The sequence below is a fragment of the Erythrolamprus reginae genome, chromosome 3 (assembly GCF_031021105.1).
Source record: "Erythrolamprus reginae isolate rEryReg1 chromosome 3, rEryReg1.hap1, whole genome shotgun sequence".
Lineage (NCBI taxonomy): Eukaryota > Metazoa > Chordata > Lepidosauria > Squamata > Dipsadidae > Erythrolamprus > Erythrolamprus reginae.
In genome coordinates this window covers 253,325,809-253,337,627 of record NC_091952.1, presented here as the reverse complement: position 1 = coordinate 253,337,627, position 11,819 = coordinate 253,325,809, and the positions used below count along the sequence as shown (strand labels likewise).

The window sequence follows — 11,819 nt, the reverse complement described above, 5'->3', positions numbered from 1 at the left end:
GCTTAGGCAGGGGGTTGGACTTGATGACCCGCATGGTCCCTTCCAACTCTAACAATAAGTAAGTAAGTAAGTAAGTAAGTAAGTAAGTAAGTAAGTAAGTAAGTAAGTAAGTAAGTAAGTAAGTAAGTAAGTAAGTAAGTAAACTATAGGCTGGATCTGGTACCCGGGCCTTGAGTTTGACACCCCTGACCTACATGATTTAATTGGAATCAATTAAAATATTAAAGAACATATTCAAGGAATATGCAACTCAATCACAAAGGCCCCAAAGAATATATAAAAGCCTGTCTCCTCTCAACCCCGTTTTGCCAGCTACCCCAGAAACATGTTGCTGTCACCGATGTTTCTGGCTACCAAATAAACAGAAACTTTCCTTTCCTGCAACCGGCCTCCATTTTATTTTATTTTATTTCCAGCATCCTTGTTCCGACTTGGAACCGGATCTGATTTTTCTTCCAACAATGTCAATTCCCAGAATCCCCCAGCCAGTCTTAAAACTGCCAAAATGGAGAAACCCTGCCTTGTCTACATCTAGAATATGTCTCAACCTCATATGTAATTACTGCAATATCATAAATGATGGCTGAAAGAGACAAATTGTATTCAGATGGTGATTTTAGGAAAAATGCATTATCTCTTGTACCTCTTCTCCTCCCTCCTACCCCTGCCAATGTTTTTCACATTTTGCAATTTCAAAATGGGTGGGATTCAATTCACAGAATTCCCTAGCCAGCATTTAAAGTTGTCAAGTTTGAAAAAAAAAAACATCACAATTTAATCTGGAAATGTATTATCCTTTTTCTACCCTTTTCTCCAGAAATCCTGTCACTGGGTCTGTTTATAAGCTATATCCAGTGATGGGCTCCTACAGGTACAGCCAGATACACAGAAACGGTAGGAAAAAAATGAATTTTTTTCTGGGCTCTGGGTATGTTTTTCCTATCGCAGTAAATGAGGTTGAAATGTGTATAATTTTAGAAGAGTTGTGCGTATGTGTACATATTCATACAGTTTATATAGTAGATAATATATATTTTTGTGTGCCTGTGTGTAATATGTATGTACACACATGGCATGTATACATACTGTATAATAGTATATTTTGTGTTCTGTCTGGGTGCCCCCAGACGCCAACACCAACTAAAAAGAGTATCCAGACACAATGGTAAAAAGCAAAGGCAGTTTATATATTTGAAAGCAAACACAGGTAACAAAAACTGTTCTTACAGACAGGAACGTTAGGAAGCTTCACAGAGGTTTCACAACGGCCAGGCAATAAAACAGGATTCTTGCTGGCAAAAACAACACTGGAGGTAATAAAACCCACGCTTCCCCCAAGTCTTCAGCCTTCGAAGCCACAAGCCAGGATCAGAGACGCCAAGAATCGAAGCAAGGTCACAGGACTCCCAATTGATAACTCTCCACAATACAGTAAGGGCGGGCCTGCCTTTTCAACCCTGCTGAGGAGAACCACACCCAAACCCAGCTGTTACCAATTCAGGGATGGAAATACCTTGCTAATTGGCCCCTTCTTTGGGCTGCCCGTCTCTGCCTCATATCTATGATAGCCTGGGCGTCTTCATCTAATGAATCCAGGCTACTCGCTGGGGAGAGCCCCCCCGGGGGTCTCAGGCTGCTCTCCCTCCTCCTCTTCCTCTTCTGCCTGGTCCTCCCCCTCCTGTTCCTCGTCCTCCCCCTCTGAGCATGGATCCAGCAGAGTTCCAGCCGTTCCCTGAGGAGCCTCAGGCTGAAGCACAACAATTTTGGATGTTCAGTAAAATAGTAAATAGATGGGGAAATTGTATCTCTTTGAGGCGAGGAGAGAGGCCAGGCACCCTAACCCTAACCCAAACCCTTGACATGAGTATGTCAAGTTGGCCATCTTTAAGCCAGTCACATGACCCTTAAGCAACCCCATCACATGATTGTCAAGCCACTCCCACCTGGTCACGTGGCAAGCCACACCCACAAAATAAGCCACACCTACTGTACGGTAGTAACATTTTTTTGCAGCCCTTCACTGGCTATGCTGGCTCCACAGGCTGCACAACCTGCAGGCAAATAATTGTGAAATAACACAACTTGTACATAGGTAGCTGTGAGACAAAGTTAAGGTTAAGGTCTTTCTTTTTTTTTATTGGAGGCAATTTTTTTTTTTACCATTTGGTGTTGTTGATTCTGAAAACATGTTCAGGTTTGTTTCTCCAACTTCTAGAATTTCATTTCCTCAATAGAAAAAGGTGCACCATTTTTGGCTCATTGGTTCCACCATAAATTATTCTGACCCTTCAGAATATTTTCATTGTATACAAATTAAAATAAGAGAAGTGCACAAACAGGTACATCCCATTTGTTATATTGTAATATAATGAGCGCTCCTTGGACCAAATTCTGGCATTTTATTCACTCTAGGTGGGATTTTTATGAGAGTAAAATGGATTTCTGCCCACCATTTTAAATCTATCTGGAGGAAAAATAGAACGAAGAAGATAAATCTACAGAGGAAGTATCTCAGCCACATATACTGTATACAAAAACAGGCAAGTGATAACATGTTTTGCTCCCATGTGTCAAATGTGACAACAGTAACATTATGAGGGTGTTTTAAAAAGAATCAGTTTGGTACTGTGGTTATGATGTTGGATTAAAAATTTAAGGAAGAGTTGCAAAATTATTTTGGGCCTGTGAGCGTAGCCTACCTCGCAGGGTCGTTTGTGGCGGGAAACATACAAAGCAGGAGCATTACGTACACTGCACAGTCAAATAAAGGCAGGACATCATTCTAAAAATAATATACAATCGATGAAAAGACTTAATGGAAGGGAGTACTTTTAAGCGGGCAGTTTTAAGTGGAATTCCCTAGAAGTCAGCAGCGCCCAAGGCAGGGAGATTTGAAAGTTCTTGACTTATAACCATTTAGAATAGAATAGAATAGAATAATTTATTGGCCAAGGGTGATTGGACACACAAGGAATTTGTCTTTGGTGCACTGAGCTTTGGTGGTGCAATGGTTAGAATGTAGTACTACAAAATTTTGGCAGATCGAATCTCAGTAGGCTCAAGGTTGTTTGTTTGTTTATTTATTTATTTATTCAATTTTTTTTAATGCCACCCTTCTCCTTAGACTCAGGGCGGCTTACAACATGTTAGCAATAGCACTTTTTTAACAGAGCTAGGCTATTGCCTCCCACAATCTGGGTCCTCATTTTACCGACGTCGGAAGGATGGAAGACTGAGTCAACCTTGAGCCGGTGATGAGATTTGAACTACTGACCTGCAAATCTAGCAGTCAGCTTTAGTGGCCTGCAGTACTGCACTCTACCTGCTGCGTCACCTTGGCTCATACAAGGATGACTCCCATCCTTCCAAGTTCAGTAAAATGAGGACCCAGATTGTTGGGGGCAATAGGTTTATTCTCTGTAAACCACTTAGAGAGGGCTGTGAAGCACTGTGAAGTGGTATATAGAGTCTTCGGAGAGGGGCGGCATACAAATCTAATAAATAATAATAATAATAATAATAATAATAATAATAATAGTAATAATAATAATAATAGTAATAATAATAATAATAATAATAATAATTATTATTATTATTATTATTAAAGTCTAAATTCAATTCAATTCAATTTATTAGATTTGTATGCCGCCCCTCTCCGAAGACTCGGGGCGGCTCACAACAATAATAAAAACAATATTCCAGCGAAAACAAATTTAATATTAAAAAGCACATAAAACCCTATCATATTTAAAAAAGCAAACAACATATACATACCCAAACATAAATATAAAAAAGCCTGGGGGAAAAGGTGTCTCAGCTCCCCCATGCCTGGCGGTATAGATGGGTCTTCAGTAATTTACGAAAGACAAGGAGTGTGGGGGCAGTTCTAATCTCCAGGGGGAGTTGATTCCAGAGGGCCAGGGCTGCCACAGAGAAGGCTCTTCCCCTGGGGCCTGCCAAATGACATTGTTTGGTCAACGGGACCCGGAGAAGGCCAACTCTGTGGGACCTTATCGGTCGCTGGGATTCTTGCAGTAGCAGGTGGTTCCGGAGGTAATCTGGTCCAATGCCGTGCAGGGCTTTAAAGGTCATAACCAACGCTTTGAATTGTGACCAGAAACTGATCGGCAGCCAATGCAGGCCACGGAGTGTTGCAGAAACGTGGGCGAATCTAGGAAGCCCCACGATGGCTTTCGCGGCTGCGTTCTGCACGATCTGAAGTTTCCGAACACTTTTCAAAGGTAGCCCCATGTATGCTATTGCTATATACTCTCAGTGTACATAAAAGAAAAGACACATTTGCAAAGAATCGTGAGGTACAACACTTAATGATTGTCATAAGATACAAATAAGCAATGAGGAAACAAACAATATTAAGCTTAAGGATAAAAGCAACAAGTTACAGTCATACAGTCATAAGTGTGAGGAAACGGGTGTTAGGAAGGATGAGAAAAAACTAGTAATAATAGAAGTGCAGACTTAATAAAATGTTTGACAGTGTTGAGGGAATTATTTGTTTAGCAGAGTGATGGCGTTTGGGAAAAAACTGTTCTTGGGTCCAGTTGTCTTGATTCGCAGTGCTCTGTAGCGACATTTTGAGGGTAGGTGTTGAAACAGTTTGTGTCCAGGATGTGAGGGGTCAGTCAATATTTTCACGGCCCTCTTTTTGACTCATGCAGTATACAGGTCCTCAATGGAAGGCAGGTTGGCAGCAATTGTTTCTTCTTCTTCGAGGCCTCAATTAATCACTCTCACTTAGTGACATAAATTCTGGACTCAATGACGGCCACAGGTCGAGGACTAACCTTCCAATTAGTGATTCACTTAAGGACCGAGGCAAGAAAGAAAATGAGGGTTGAGACCTCAGTTAACAACCACCTCGGTGCGCTGGCCTCTACTGGCCTCTCCAACATCAGTTAACCACAGTCTCGTTTAGTGACCTCAATTATGGGCTCAATGACGGCCATAGGTCGAGGACTGATTAACTGATTAACCTCGGATTTTAACCTCCCCCGCCCTTCACCTTTGGACGGGGAGACACTCAGGTCCTTCCTCCACCGCCTTGATCTCCCAATTGTCTCGCCAGACCGCGCAGACCCGCCCGTCTCATCTCCCCTCACAACGACCCCGCGGGGTAGGCGCCCCGCTCTCCCTCCCCCCCTCCCTTCCTTCCCCCCCTCCCGCGCGCACCTCGTCCACGTCATCGTCACCGCAAAGGTTCGGGCCAATCAGGGCGCAGGAGGAGGAAGAGAAGAGAAGGTGGAAGAGGTGTGTGTGTGGGGGGGGCAGGTTTTATGGGGGGGGGGGGTCCGCCCCTCCCCGCGCCTCCTCATTGGCCCGCCCTGCCCGCCTCCTTTCTCTCTTTGCATATTCATAAGGTGGGCGGTCGCGAGGGGCGGGGCGGAAGCGGAAGCGTTGCGCGGAGACGGTTTCCGAGGAGTCGAGGGTATAAAGCGCCCGCCGCCGCCGCTGCTGCTGCTGGCCCGACGCCTTCTCCTGCCGCCGCCGTTCGCAAGTCGTGGCCGCGCCGGACGGACCCGCCAGCGCCGCCCCCGGAGCAGCCCCGTCCTCAGCGCCCTCCACGCAGCCGGCCCCTGCCCAGCGGGGGGAGCAGCCGGGCCCCGGCGGAGCAGCGCGGTCCGCGAGGAGCAGGTACCGGCCGAGGGCTCCGCTTCCCTTTCTCCCCCCGCCCCCACCTTCCTTCCCACGCGCGGGCGCCGTTGGGCACGCGGGCATCGGGGGTGGCGGGGCGTCCTCACGACCTCTTGGCCCGCGACACGCATCGTCAGTGCACGTCGGAACGCGCGCGCCGTCGAGATCCCTCCCCAAACACCCCTGCTTCTCCTCCTCCTGCTTTCCCGGCTGCGCTAAGACCTCCCCACCCGGAGGGAGGGTGGGATGGGGATGCTGGGGGTGAGTGAGTGGGGGTCCCTTTAGCGCAATTGCGGGGCCACCAGGTTGGGGAGGAAGGAGGCTGCGATGGTGATGGGTGACGGGGATGATGGGGTTTGGGGTGGGGAGGCTTGGGTGGTCCTTTCCTCGCTCTGGATTGGCGAGGGCTCCTCCTCCTTCCTCCATCAAAAGCCTCTTGTCGCCTCCTTCCAGACCGGGCTGGATGTGGATGATGGGGGTTAGAGTCCTCTTTGGCGCACTTGGGGAGATTAGGGGTGGAACATGCCTATGGTGATGGTGGTGGTTGTGTGACCCTTGCTCGCTCTGCATTTGCCAGGTCTCCCTCTCCCTTTCCTTCTTCCATGAAGGCGGGATGTGGATGATGGGGGTTAGGGTCCCATTTAGCGCAGCTGGGGAGGAGGGCGCCAGGCTGGGGGAGGAAAGTGGCTGCAAATAGTGGGGGTGGGGGGTTGTGCGATCCTTCCTCGCTCTGCGTTTGCCAGATCTCCTCCATCAAAGCCCTCTCACCTCCTCCAGATGGGCAGGATGGGGATGATGGGTGTTAAGATCCCATTTGGCACAGCTGGGGAGGAGAGCATCAGGATGGGGGAGGAAAGTGACTACGATGGTGATGGTGGGGGGGGGTTACATGGCCTTTCCTTTTGCTCTGCATTTGCAAGTCTTCTTTCCCATCAAATCCCTCTCCCTTCCTTTCTTCCAGAGCGGGATGGGGATGATGGGAGTTAGGGTCCTATTTGGCACACCTGGGGAGGAGGGCACCACGCTGCGGAAGGAACGTGGCTGCGATGGTGATGGTGGGGGGATTGCGTGACCTTTCCATTTGCTCTGGGTTTGCCATGCTTTCTTCTCCATCAAGCCCCTCTCCTTCCAGACTGGCGGGATGGGGATGATGGGAGTTAGGGTTCCATTTGGCGCACCTGAGTAGGAGGGCACCAAGTTGGGAAGGAATGTGGCTGTGGGGGGCGAAATGATGCTGGAAGCGTCATTCGCCGAGTCTCCTTTCCATCAAATGCCTCTGCTGCCCTCTTTCTAGACATCCCTCCCCCTACAAAAGGGGGGGGGTCTTCCCATGGGCTGGGTTGGAGCAGATAAATGGACCTTGGACACCCCCCCCCCCCCTTTGCACGGTAGTTGTAAGGACGGCTACCACGATTGCTCTCTCCTGCTTTGAGACTGACTCTCCATCAACTCCCTGTTGCAAACTGTTACATAATCTCAGGATAGAGATGCTCGTTCCCGTGTGGATTTGTCCCTTACGACCTACATTGGGGTCAGTTTGCTCGGTGGTGGTGGTGGTGGTGCAAATCGGCCTTCTCTCTGCAGTGATATCCTCTGGATAGGCCTCGCTCGTTCCTCCTTTCGCAAGAGGGGGACGTGGGCGATCTCGTTCTTTCCTGGACCAAATGGTCCTAACAGGTTTAAAAAAAAGAGAGGATTTTTCCAGTTTCTGGGAGAGAAGGGATTGGGTAGCAGGAGGAACATTAGCTCAGGAAAGCGATGGGAAAGAGGAGGCATGTGGCTTTTTTCTCTAAATGCTCGCTTTGGAGAAGATTGCCGTTGCGCGAAGGAGGAGTGATGTGGACCGATGTGCTTTATTATTATGCAACTTAAGGATTAGAACATATCGCGGGCATTTTGGAAAGGGAGGAAGGTGGTTTTTTTAATTTGTTTGTTTTGTCAAGTACGTATTGGTGGTATACAAAGATCAGGGTGTCCAGCAAACCTGGAAAGCAGGGAAATCAGGTAAATAGGCAGTTTGGGAAATATCAGGGAATTGGTGAGAAAAAAACAGAATAAATCAGGGGAAAAAACAAACTGTATTAAAATGTTTAAAAGTCAGGGGAAAATCATGTAAAAAACAACAATGGATTGCGCTGCCTGGCAGAGTCCAGCAAAAATGAGCATAATTGTGGCAACAACTTGCTTCCTCGGCTACCAATATTTCTCCACGGCTTAGCCGTTTGGCATGACGTCATTTACGACCGCGCTTTAACTAGATCGCAAGTTATAGGGAAATGTCAGGGAATTTCAAAATGATTTGCCCCTCGACACCGGGAAAGATATAATATATACATGATGCTAGTAAGAGTGAAACATTAGAAACATAGAAACATAGAAGTCTGATGGCAGAAAAAGACCTCATGGTCCATCTAGTCTGCCCTTATACTATTTTCTGTATTTTATCTTAGGATGGATATATGTTTATCCCAGGCATGTTTAAATTCAGTCACTGTGGATTTATCTACCACGTCTTAGGACAGGGGACGGAAGGCACGCTGGTGCACTTATGCACGCCCCTTACTGACCTCTTAGGAATCGGGAGAGGTCAAGAGTGGATAGTCTAAGGGTAAAGTTTTGGGGGTTTGGTGATGATACTACAGAGTCTGGTAGTGAGTTCCATGCACCAACTACTCGGTTACTTAAATCGTATTTCCTCCAGTTCAGTTTAGAGCAGTTTACTTTGAGTTTGTATCTGTTGTGTGCTCGTGTGTTGTTGTGGTTGAAGCTGAAGTAGTCGTTGACAGGAAGGACGTTGTCGCAGATGATTTTATGGGCTATGCTTAGGTCATGTTTAAGGCGACGCTAGTTCTGAGCTTTCTAAACCTAGGATTGCAAGTCTAGTTGTGTAGGGTATTCTGTTGTGAGTCTTGTGGGAGATGGGTGAAAGAAATTTCTCGCCATTGGACAGGCAGAAAGGAAGAAACGTTTGTTTTGGGGATTGGGGAAGAGCAGTTGGAGGTCAAACAGAGTGGGGCCTCTTGGGGAAAAACACGCAGAGGTTGTGGGAAGGGGGAGTGGGCTTTCCGACCGAGACCCCCTCCCCTTGTGTGAAGCGATGCCTTGGGAATGTTGAATGAGGCTTTTCTGGCAAAGAAGGGGAAACTCCCCGACATGGAGGAAGGCTACTGAATTGGGGTGGGATTTGGAGGGGCGAGAAGAACAACAACATGAGAAAATATTATTTTATTGAAAGAGTAGTAGATCCTTGGAACAAACTTTTAGCAGACGTGGTTGGTAAATCCACAGTGACTGAATTTAAACATGCCTGAGATAAACATATATCCATCCTAAGATAAAATACAGAAAAGAGTATAAGGGCAGACTAGATGGACCATGAGGTTTTTTTCTGCCGTCAGACTTCTATGTTTCTATGTTTCTAAGAAGCGCGGGGAGGATTTTGTACCTGCTTGGTTAGAGAAAAAAATAAAAGAGCCTCAGAAATGAGCAACTGCTGATTGCAAAATGTCCAGAAACTGGTTAATGGCACCAGGAGGAGGAGGCGGCAGACGAACTGGTGCTGCGATGGTGCAGGAGGAAGAGATTTTGGGGGTTATGCAACAAAAGCAGAGAAGCGGAAGGGTTGTCCGAAGGCTTTTGCAGATGCCAGGTAGAAGAGATGAGGGGGGGGGGGTCCTTGGATGGCAGAGATTTCATGCTGGGGGTGCTTTGAATTAGTCGTGGAAGCCTCGGGGAGTTGGGAGGTTCCTGCTAAGGGAGAAATGAACCTCCGGATACCTGCATGGGGATTTATGATGAGGGTTTAACTGGCTCCCCGAGAGAGGCTCCAAAGAGGAGGGAGCCCATCCAGGCAAGGTGAATGAAGAGGCAGCTGTCTGACATTTGGATAGCAAAAGCCCCTTTGAATCACTCTTTATTTTAGCCTAGGCAAGAAGGGGGAAGGAGTGAGGAAGAGAGAATAAAAGAGAGAGAGGGAGAGAGAGGGAGACAAAGGAGAAAGAAAGAGAAAGGGAGTGAGAGGGGGAAAGGATGGAGAGAGAAAGGGGGATAGAGAGAGAAAAGGGGAGAGGGGAAAGAAAAAGAAAGGGAGAGGGAGAGAGAGGAAGAGAATGGAAAGAGTAAGGAAGAGAGAGAGAAAAGGGAGAGAGAGAAGAGAAAGGGAGGGAAAGAGAGAGGGAGAGGAAAAGGAAGAGAAGAGGGAGAAAGGAAGAGGAAGAAAATGGAGAAAGAAAGGAACAGAGAGAGGGAGAAAAAGAGAGAGAGAAAGGTAGAGAGGAAGGGAAAGAAGAGAGGAGAGAAAGAGGAAGAGAAAGGAGAGAGGAAGAGAGGGAAAGAGAGATGGAGGGAGTGGAAAAGGAAGAGAAGAGTGAAAAAGGAAGAGGAAGAAAATGGAGAAAGAAAAGAACAGAGAGAGGGAGAGAAAGAGAGAGAGAAAGGTAGAGAGGAAGGGAAAGGGAGAGGAGAGAAAGAGAGGAAGAGAAAGGAGAGAGGGAAAGAGGGAAAGAGAGAGATGGAGGGAGTGGAAAAGGGAGAGAAGAGAGAAAGGAAGAGGAAGAAAATGGAGAAAGAAAGGAACAGAGAGAGAAAGGGAGAGGGGGAAAGGAAGAGAGAGGAAGAGAAAGAGAAAGGAGAGCGAGAGGAAGAGACAGTGAGAAAAGGAGAGAGAGAGGGAAGAAAGAAAGAGAGAAAGGAATAAAGGAAGGAGAGAGAGAGAGGAGGGAGGGAGAGAGAGAAAGATCCTGGAAAGAAACAGAAAAGCATTTTTTTTGCATTTCCTTTGCATGCTTGTGAACTCTTCAGAACGTGGTTTTGGGGTTGGAGAGAAAGAGAAAATGAATATATATATACAGTATATATGTTTCCTATGGTGCAGAGAGCAAGAACCTTTACCCAACGGAAGTATTGGGGCTTAGGAAGAACAGAGAGAAGGAAAGTACCAAAACTAAAAGTTAAACAAAGTCAGAGGTAAATCAGGAACCCTGGGTGACTCTGCAGTTTAGCAAGAAAATACTCTTTTTTCCCCCATCCAACAAAGCAGCCGAAAACAAAATCTGGGCCGTGCGTAAACCTGAACAGATTCCATAGAAAAATAAATTATGGAGATCAAGATACACATAGAATAGAATAGAATACAATTCTTTATTGGCCAAGTGTGATGATTGGACAGACAAGGAATTTGTCTTTGGTGCAGATGATCTCATTGTACCTAAAATAAAAGATACATTTGTCAGTCACGAGGTACAATGCTTAATGATTTTCATGGGGTACCAATAAGCAATTGGGAAACAATCAATATTGATATAAATCGTAAGGATACAAGCAAGAAGTTACAGCCGTACAGTCATTTGTGGGAGAGCAGAGGTGATGGGAACAATGGGAAGACTAATAGTAGTGCAGCCTTAGTGAATACAGTAGTTTGACAGTGTTGAAGGAAATATTTGTTTAGCAGAGTGACGGCATTTGCTGAAAAACTGTTCTTGTGTCTAGTTGTCTTGGTGTGAAACAATTTATGTCTAGGATGCGATAGGTCAGTAAATATTTTCAAATATAGCACATCTCTAATGATTTGTTGAAGATTTGGGTGAAGGTGGGGGCCAATTGGTCAGCACAGACTTTTAAGCAAGAAGGAGTTATCTTTATTTTATTTTTTTATTTTTTTTATTTTGTCATTTTGTCCAATATACAGTGAGGGTTTTAGTGGGTATATATATATATACACACAAACATAGTAAAATACATGATGAAGGTTATAGAGGAGATACTCATAGTAAAATATATCTAAGAAAGAATAGAAAAGAAGATATAGGAATAGAACATATCAATGAAAGAATAGAAGAAGAGATATAGGAATAGAAGAAAGGTATAGGAGATATAGGAGAGCAATAGGACAGGGGACGGAAGGCACTCTAGTGCACTTGTACTCGCCCCTTACTGACCTCTTAGGAATCTGGATAGGTCAACCGTAGATAATCTAAGGGTAAAGTGTTGGGGATTTGAGGATGACACTATGGAGTCCAGTAATGAGTTCCACGCTTCGACAACTCGGTTACTGAAGTCATATTTTTTACAGTCAAGTTTGGAGCGGTTAATATTAAGTCTGCGGAGAGGGGCGGCATACAAATCTAAATAAATAAATAAATAAATAAATAAGTTTAAATCTGTTGCAT

General features: G+C 45.9%; 1 protein-coding gene across 1 annotated transcript in view; it reads left to right on the top strand.

Annotated features, from left to right (window-relative positions):
* Positions 1–5,436: 5,436 nt before the first annotated feature.
* SLC45A4 (solute carrier family 45 member 4) overlaps positions 5,437–11,819 on the top strand; it is a 121,477-nt gene continuing 115,094 nt past the window's right edge. The window contains exon 1 of the mRNA XM_070748366.1: positions 5,437–5,652. The gene's annotated coding sequence lies outside the window, so the exon portion shown is untranslated. The remainder of the gene's footprint in view (positions 5,653–11,819) is intronic.